The sequence below is a fragment of the Cibotium barometz genome, chromosome 47 (genome assembly GCF_041138505.1).
Source record: "Cibotium barometz isolate CiBa-2024 chromosome 47, ASM4113850v1, whole genome shotgun sequence".
Taxonomy (NCBI): domain Eukaryota; kingdom Viridiplantae; phylum Streptophyta; class Polypodiopsida; order Cyatheales; family Cibotiaceae; genus Cibotium; species Cibotium barometz.
In genome coordinates, this window is record NC_141092.1 from 3,659,463 (window position 1) to 3,669,397 (window position 9,935).

At 39.4% G+C, this 9,935-nt stretch overlaps 1 long non-coding RNA gene across 2 annotated transcripts; it reads right to left on the reverse strand.

Annotated features, from left to right (window-relative positions):
• Positions 1-5,319: 5,319 nt before the first annotated feature.
• Positions 5,320-6,278, reverse strand: LOC147611276 (uncharacterized). Of its 2 annotated transcripts, none has more exons than XR_015263792.1 (2): positions 5,854-6,278; positions 5,320-5,711 (listed from the first exon to the last, which is right to left on the reverse strand). It is a non-coding gene; the product is annotated as an uncharacterized LOC147611276 (long non-coding RNA). The 2 variants fall into 2 exon arrangements; XR_015263793.1 differs by having other exon boundaries at positions 5,320-5,714.
• Positions 6,279-9,935: the final 3,657 nt, after the last annotated feature.

The following is a 9,935-nucleotide window of genomic DNA, read 5'->3' on the forward strand; positions in this document are numbered from 1 at the left end:
TTGGAAGTGTTTCACATCGTGAACTACTCAAAAGAGTGTTTCACGTTGTGAAAGTCTACTGCACTTTCACGTGATCTAATTTTTCTCCTTAAGATTAAATTCCTTCTTTATCCGACCCTCACAGCCTTAGTTTTGTCAATTCTTTGGTTTTGGTCTTCTTCTGAAACAGTAGGATTAAGTTCACGTCGTGAAACAAAAAGTATTTTACGTCATGAACTACTTCGAAAGTGTTTCACGTCGTGAACTACTTCGAAAATGGTTCACGTCGTGAAAGTCTACTGCACTTTCACGTGATCCAATTTTTGGCAGACTGAATCGTGTTGTCAGAGGTGTCAAGATAAGGGTTTCTATTTTTGGAATGTAATCTCGTGATTTTCGGCTAAAATCTCAGAACTGATTTCGTGAGTGACTCACGGCGTGAAATTGCAGGAAAATGATTCATGTCGTAAACAACTTCTTGCACTTTCACGTGAAGTTTTTTGCGTTGGTAATTTGTAGTCTTGGGTACATAATACTTATCCAATTGATGAAAATTAGATTGTGCCAATGCTAGGGAATGAAATGCAAGTTCCTGGCTCAATCAATAGTCCCTTATGTTTTTGATTTTGTTGAATTTTTGAAAAAAGAAGAAAACAACACACAACCTGCTTCTTCACGTTGGTGTTTTTTATGGTGTTAACATCAAACTTATCAAGAATAACCAATGAATTCTTTCCTAAACTACTTTCCACAACATTCACAGCATCAAAACTATAATTTTTTTTCTCAACCATCACACACACCTTATCCTTCCATTTTCCACACAATGCATTACCAAAATGCAAAGGCAACAATGAATACTATGTAATGGGAGCTGAAACTCAAAGAGTATGGAAGAAACAAAGGTGTTTCCTCTGCAGCAGCGGTGCTAAAAATGTTATGCTAAACCACACCTCCAAGAGGGAACTCTACACATTCACCTAATGGATGAGCAATGAAACACAACCGTCATGGGGTACTTACTAATGCTTCGAGCTCATGTCTCTTGAAGCCTCCAATCTCGCATGTATGCTCCAAACTCCAAGCTCCTCCTGCTCACTATCACCGTGGAGTTGCTCACACCATCACATAGGCCAATCACACTCTCTCATACAAGAATAAACACACAAGTATGAGAGAGGCACAATACTAGAATGCTCTCACTCCTCACTCTCTCACAAGTACAAAAAGGAAGAGCTCTCAATAGCACAAAGGGGATTGTGTCCTTTCATCATGAGAAAATACCTTATATACAATTGGCCCTTATTTACACTTGGGTGCCCAAAACTTACTAACTAGGCCTTGGGTGGCCAATGTCTCATAATGTATAACCTTTATAGTGCCTTTACATAACACTTATTAATGTCCTCAATTGAGGATCACGGTATTAATCCAAATGGGATTAACATGAATCCATGCAAACAGTCACCTTGAACACTCCTACAAGCAATGTAAAATTGCTATATGGGAGGAAGAGACCTTGTAGGAGCTAGAACTTCCAACATATCTTACTGAAAAGATCCTAAGGATTTTGTTTGGATTGGAAATTTCAAATAAAATCACCACAGCTCAAGCATAGCTTTATCCAACACGAGAACACAATCTTATAACCCTCGAGCTATGGGATTTACTAGGTCAACCAACACTCACAGCAGCACATCCAGAAAGAATAAATTTTACACAAGACTTGAATATGTCATGTTTGGGGTACTTTGAACATTCAATGTATATTGAAACTAACCCCCTTACTTGTAAGTTTTTTGTGGTTGAGTATGTGTTGGAAGCAGATTTGATCTTGGGACATAAATTGACTATTGTTGCCTAAGCACCACTGTGCTTTGCTAAAGCGATAGAGTCATCATGATGGTCAACGTGATAAAAAGTTGACAATACCATAGTACAAGGAAGAGGACCCAACTTTAATGGATATCTATGATGCTGAACGCAAAAGGATACAAGCCTCTTCCACAAAAGCCCCTCTACACAATGACCTACTATCTGCATCAACAACGACCGACTCAGATAACGCATCTACTCCTTCAACCCCATCCTCACCTACAAAGTTCGATGCCAAAATATTGCAATCAACATCTATTCCCGAAGAATTTTCCACAGCCCAACCATCTATCTCTAACAAGGAACTTAAAGGGAAGGCCCCGAAGCCTATGCATCTTCATCGATAAACCTCACCAAAAGAGACAACCACATGCTCAAAGGCCTCGTCATCAATAACCACTCCACAAGAGACTCTAGCCTCATCATCGTTAACAATGCCCATGAGTCTCAACCTGCAGCCTCAACGAGCTAACCAAAGTCAAGGAGGGGCCCAAACCTTCCACATTAACCCAAAAGAAAACTCCCCCAAGACAACCACAATCACAGTATCTTAGTAGTATTAAGATGTGGATGGAGAAGCAATTACTTGTAACTCAAGGCTACTATGAAGGTGCTAATCGAATTTGGGTGCCTCGACAGTCAAAGCCTCTTCCTCAACGCAGCACTCGGAGGCCAAGGAAAAAGAAAAGTATGCTCCAACACAGTCCACCAAAGCCTATGCGAGTTTCTCAAAAAAACTCTACCAAGTCATCAAGTGTGGGTACCAAAAACACTGCTGCAAGCACAAGGATACTACCAAAGAAATACCAAAGCTTGGGTCCCCAAGCGCATCACAAAGTCCCCTAAGCTTGCACAAAGAAGAATGCCTCAGCACTAAGCACATTGGCCAGTTTATAATGTTCATCAAAGATGGGTGCCTGTACATGTGCTTCAACAACAAGGATACTATGATGGTAATTCCATCATATGGTTGCCAAAATCGAACAATGTAAAGAAAACCTCACCACCAACATCAACCCTAACAGCTTCACCTAGAGGGAGAGAGAGAGAGGGAGGGATGGTGAGAGAAAGAGAGAGAGACAAAGGGTGGGAGAATGAAAGGGAGGGAAGAGGGTAGGAGAAGGAGAGAGAGAGAGGACAGTGTGGGGTGGACGGTAGTGGGACAAGGAAGGAGAGAGAGAGAGAGAGAGAAGAGAATGGGAGAAGGAGAGAAGGGAGGGTGGGAGAGCAAAAGGGAGGGGGAGAGAGGGGAGAGAGGGAGGGAGAGAGGATGGAAGGAGAGAGAGGGAGGGTGGGAGAGAGAAAGGAAGGGAGAGAGAAGAGAGGGAGGGTGGGAGAGATGAGAAAGAGGAAGGGTGAGAGAGTGAAAGGAAGGGAAGAGAAAAGAGGAGAGAAGAGGGTGGAAGAAGGAGAGAGAGGGTAGTGTGGGCTGGGCGGTGGTAGAGAGAGAGAGAGAGGGAACAAAGTGGGAGAAGGAGAGAAGGGAGGATGGGAGAGCGAAAGGGAGGGAGAGACAGGAGAGAGAGGAAAGGTGGGTGGGAAGGAGAGAGAGGGAGGGTGGGAGAGAGAAAGGAAGGGAGAGGGGAGAGAGAGGGAGGGTGGGAGAGATGAGAGAGAGGGAGAGTGGGAGAAGGAGAGGGAGAGGGAGGGTGGGTGACTAGGAGAGAGAACGGAAGGGAGAGAGGAGAGAGATGAAGAGTGGGAGAGTGAAAGGGAAGGAAGAGAGAGGAGGAGGGAAGAAGGGAGAGAAGCACAGAGAGAGTAGTATGGGTTGCGGTTGGTGGGACAAGGAGAGAGAGAGAGGGAGGGAAGAGGGTGGAGAGGAGAGGGAGGGAGGGTAGGTTGGGCTGGGCGATGATGGTGATGACAATAGTTAGAGAGAGAGTTCAAGTAGAGAGAGAGGAAAGCCAAGAAAAGCTCCCTCAAAAATCACACTCGCTTATAACATGTGCTTCCAAGATGTGTAAACATCTCAAACCAAACACAATCTATTTTTTATTGAATTATGTTTTCCCATGGGATGAACTTTTTGTCGATTGAAAGATCAAACGAAGACGGAATTAGGCATCCTATAGCTTGAAATATAGCTCTTGGATAGTTCTATCAAGCTATATAAACACCTCCTAATTAGCCAAATTAAGGTTTTATGTTTTTATAGGGTACTACTTTTGCAAGTTGGACATGCAATTGATATCAAAATCAAGAGTTTGACGGCTCTAGACATAGCCCTTAGAGAGTACTATAAGGCTATGCAAACACCCACAAAACAACTCCAACCATTTTTGACTGAATTAGAGTTTTATGATTTTATAGAATACAGTCAAAGTATCCCAAAATTGACATAGTGCACCCAATTGCATTTGCCAATGCATCAAAAGTGTTATTCGGCAATCCTAAGCATGTATTTGCCAATGTTCCAACGCATCAAAAGTGTTATTCGGCAATCCTAGGCATGTATTTGAGCTTCCCAAACTTAATCCATAAGCATCATACATGTAGTTTACAAAAACTATGGCATACTCTCCTCCGTATTTGCAACCAAATCTCAAATCAAAGAGTGTATCCAATGTATCCACCAATATCAAGTGTCAACCCATGCATCAATTGTTTATCAATTGCCTTTGCCAAATACCAAGAATGATATGTTAAAGAAGCGCTCTTGTTTGTTGATCTTCCAGCCAAGCCTTCTCAATTCCTTACCAAAGTTTAGAGTCCAATGGCAAGGGTTGAGACCATGTCTTCACACCATGTACCTAATCCTTCATCTATCCACTTTTCCAAGAGACAATCACGAATAAATAAACTTAAGACACATTCCCCTTTGGCCTTTCCTCCTAATGCAGAAGGTACCCTTTCCATATTACTAACTAGCTTGGAATGAAAATAGCTTTACAATACCAAGAATGCACCAATTGTTCATCAATTGCATTTTCTAAATACCAAGATGATATGTCAAAGAAATGCTATTGCTTGTCAATCTCTCAGCCAAGCCTTCTCACTCCCTTATCAAAGTTTAGTGTCCGATGGCAACGGTTGGGGCCATGTCTTCACACCATGTACCTAATCTTCCATCTATCTGCTTTTCCAAAGCAATCACGGATAGGCGGATTCAAGACGCACTCCCTTTCGGCCCCTCCTCCTATAGCCGAAGGTACCTTTTCCACACTGGTGGTAACTCGCTTGGAATGAAAATAGCTTTGCAATACCTCAATATACCATATCAATACATGTACCACAAACAAGTCATACAGTACCTTAACAGCCCATGCATATCCTACACAGAATGCAGGTAAATCACTGGCTCTACATGTTTTTAGACTCCAGCATGTTCCTTCTGACTATGGATGAGCAGTTGCAAGTTGCACACCTCATGCAGCCAGCTGCAGGGTATCAGGTCTCCAAGCTGGTGGGGCAAGAAGAAGGTTGATGTAGAAATGAAGGCCATCTTTGCTTTTTTTTTAAAAAATCAGACAAAAGGTTGCATCTATCCGTGGCCAGGGTTCACCTATGGTAGCCATGGTAAGGTAGGATTCTCTGGCCAAGGAGGGAGGCTGTCAAAACATCAGGCGATGGTGGATCAGTTTCTGAGACAATTGACTGCTAATCCAACTAGCCACTGTCCACAGCAAAAGAACCTCCCTGCTCTGCTCCTTGTTCTTTTACAGAGAATGGGCACCTCGCAGGGTATCAATGGAGCCATCTGGTGCATGAATGCGAGTCTTCCATAGCTAACTTCGCAGTAACCAAGCCAGCAAGAACCCGCCAAGCTTCGCGACTGGTCCGATTGTGTCGCATGCGGCATCGCCACATTACATGATTCTAGTTTTGCTGCTCCACTGTCGATGCTGGTGAGGTTACTTCTTCACAGAAAAAAAAAATCATGTTGCCGCACCAAGAAAATCAACAAACCCCTAAGAAGCCCCTAATCAAGATCAAGAAATCCCTAATCACCATCAAGAAATCCCTAATCAAGATCCAGAAACCCCTAAGCCTTCATACCATTCGCGGGGCGGGTAAAATCCTAGCCATTCCGGGGGCTTCATTTTTGCTCAAGGTCATCATCGCCGCCGCCGACCGACTCCACGTCGTTACTGTTACTGCCGGATGACTTCAAGGAATTATTGCCCACTCTCTCTCTGTATAGTTCCGGTGCACACGAAATTGTGCGTGCAAAAAGCAGTGGCAAAAAGGTAAAAAGATAACAGGTTACAAGCCAGAAAGAAGTGGGAGTTTGCTCGGTTGCAAGGCACACTCTTCTTCTCAAGTGGGATAAGCCACCATGGCCAAGATTGGACAGAAAATTGTAATTGGGATTAGTATATTGATTAGTGAGTGACCAATTAGCCTTATTTTCACTTATATACACGGCGGCTGTCCTTTTCACACTACACTTAATAGTGTCCATGGGCATGCCCAACCTTCTTCCTCACCCTTGTCCCATTCACATACACTTTAACCTAGGGCGGCTGCCCTTTTCACACTACACTTAATAGTGTCCATGGGCATGCCCAACCTTCTTCCTCACCCTTGCCCATTCACATACACTTTAACCTTTGGCCATGGACCCAATTTACCTCTATGAGTTCCTTCTAGTCTTTACCTTGTGCCCCAACTTTACTTGAGCTCTTTTAAGGTTTGTCACAAGAAAAGTGCAAGTACACATGACCTTCTCAATTAAAAGCAAGTGCTCTTTGTTCTTTTTTCACAAAAATAATCGTTCACTTTATTCATAGCTTTTAACAAAAGAATGCAATAAGCTCTATATTTGTACCTTAGACACACTAAAAAATAATTATTCAATTATTTTTTTACATAAGCATTTACTATCTTTTTATGTCCCCTCCTTTTAGTTCAACTTATGCAAATATCATCCCTTTATTCTTTCTAAGGTAAGTATACACAATAAAATAATGCTTTTGATGACCATACTTTCTAATGAATTTATCTCACACACAACATCACAATAAATCTTCCTACCATAGGGACATAGAAAAAATAAATAATAAAATAATAAAATTTCACCTAAAATAATGGGGCCTTACACTCTCCTAAGCATCACTCTTTGATTTTTTCAAATCTTAAATTGTTTTATGTAAAGAAATAGATATTGTGTCTTGGTTGGGAGAAAGCAAAGCATGATGTTATAGTTAGTAGGGCTACATGCCTATAAGCTACAAAGAGTAGATTAATGTTAATAATGATACATCACAAGATCATGAGCAATAAATTGTGAAATGTTTTAAAATTTTCAAAGAAAAAATCATTTTTTTGTGACAAATATAGAAAGGTAAGACCTTGCTTTTTTCATGAAAGGTACTAGGAAACATATTCAAGACCAACTTCAACATGTTGATAATAGAAAACAAGGAAACATATTCAAAGCCAACTTCAACATGCTAATACTAGAAAACAAGGAAACATATTCAAAGCTAAATTTAGCATGCTAATACTAGAAAACATGAAAACAAGTTGATTATGTTATATACAAGAGGTCAAGTTCTTGCCAAAAACATCAAAACATCTTACAAAATAGGGGATGCTTTTTTATTAACCATTGCCTTTGATTTTTATACGATATTCCCTGAAGGATTCTCATTCAAGATTTTTTTTATCTCTTCAAGAAGAAATAATAAATAAAGAATTTGATTATAGGGGCCCATACGAGAGAGAGAGAGAGAGAGAGAGAGAGAGAGAGAGAGAGAGAGAGAGAGAGAGAGAGATGAAATGACATGAAATGTTATATTAAAGTCTTCAAAAGGCCAAAGTGAGAGAGAGAGAGTCACATTGTCCTTCATATTTTGATACTCCTCACTTCAAATCTTGCCAAATGATATTTTTTTCTTTCATGTCAATTCTATGAATGATTATTAAATCTTCTCAATCAATTATTGAATCCCAATGCTCTCTCACATTGTCGTCGATATTTTGATACTCCTCACTTCAAATCTTGCCAAATGAGAATTTTTTATTTCATGTCAATTCTATAAATGAGTATTAAATCTTAAATCTCAATGCTCTCTCACATTGTCCTTGATATTTTGATACTCCTCACTTCAAAGCTTTTCAAATGAGAGTTTTTCCTTTCATGTCAATTCTATAAATGAATATTGAATCTTCTCAAATCAATTATTGAATCTCAGTCTTACCACTAAAGTCTACCAAAAGCAAGTGTAAATAGTCAATACCTTATAAGGCTTGAAAGAAAACGATGAGTGAAGGGGTATGACTTTTTGTTCATAAAGCCCCTTTTTGTAAATTGATAAGATGAGATCTTGAGTGGATGTATGACTTTTTGTTCATAAAGTCCCTTTAAATTACAAAAAAACATGACCATAACTAAAAAATCAAAGAAAAAAAGCATAAAACTCTTCCCTTAAATATGAATTCTTTGTTTTAGAAAGTTAGTGTTGCTTGTAGGAATTACTTATGATTGGTAGAACTTTGTCTTTTTTCCAACTTTTCCTTGCACGTGATTATCCTAGGTGTTTCCTACTCCAAACATAAGGATTAACATATGCCAAATAAATAAATAAAAATTGTTTGTGGAGGAAGACACTCTTTCACCCCGTTATGGAGTGAGGGAGGGATGATAAGTTCCTTTGCATTTTGTGGAGTGAGGGGGAGATGATAACTTAGTTTGCATTTTGTGTGACAAAAGTTTTGCCATGCTTCCTATGGATTTTTATAGTAGCAGGATAGGTTGATCATAACCTCCAAAATTGATCTCTAGGACATAAATACTTATAGGAATAAAGTCTGACTTGGTTTTTGACAAGCAAGCTTGCCTTGATGGTGGCAAAGGCTTAATTCGCGTCCTTTTATGTACTTTAGCATCAATGGTTGAAATGGGAAAATTTTGGACACTATGGTTATAAAACATTAAGCATGTTTGGAGGCATTAAGGCACGGATATACCAACAACGATTGCTTATGAAAAGTCTTTTACATTGTTCGTGTCCATGATTAAGATAAGACTACTTAGAAGACTGGAGATATCCAAGGTTAGATAGATAGATAGATATGGAGAGAGAGGGGGGGGGGGGGGGCATTGGGGGCTGGCCCTCTCATGAGTTGAAATATTTTTCCACAAAACCTGTCAGGATTGTTTCTTTTTTGGGACCTTTTTTTATTGAGGAACACTTTGTACAATTAATATTCAATGCCCAAAGCTAGATCATTAAAGGTGATTTAAAATGATACAGTATGAAGATTTTGAAATAGCAACTAGTATCTCTCTAGAAATCATGCAAATGTAGAAACGGCTTTTAAAGATTTTAATGCCCAAAACATAGGTAGGTTTTGTGGGAGGTTAACATGAACCAAAATAATGATTACAACAATATAAAATATCAAGCACAAATAGAATAAATAATTACTCAAGACACAAGATTGGGTCCAATTTTTCCCCACACAAGAGTGAGCCCACGCTTCCTCTTGGTGTACTTAAATATATTTCTTGAGATAGCTTTTGGGGCTCAAAATAGTGTGCCTTACAAATATGTTGACTTATTTAAGAATAGCTTGCTTTCAAAAGTAGATTGCTTTAAAAATAGCTTTCTTGAGCATGCAAGCTAAACTACTATAAAAATAGATGTGAGTCTAAAACCATGTAAAAGTGTACATATCTTGAAAAATCAAATATGCACAAGGAAGCTTGCACATATCCCAAATAGTATGTACATTGCTAATAAATATGAATGGCATCCAAAATAGTATGTACATTGCTAATAAATATGAATGGCATCCAAAATAAATTAATGACGCTTGTTGTCACAAAATCAAATATTATTTATCGATATTCAAAATCGGTTATCTCAAAATATTCTTGACTATCACCAGCTCTCATGTCCAATGATCTAGACTTACATCAACTAAGCCAATCAATCAATAAATTGATTGATTAAAAATATAAACAATCATATGAAACTTCATATCATCACCAAACAATGCAACCAATACTCCCATGCATGCATGGATTCACCTACGTATGCATAAAGTAAGCTACGATCACCTACATTTAGAAAGGCATCCCAATCTAAACCCATTTATAAAAGTGAAAAACGTGGGAATATATATTCCAT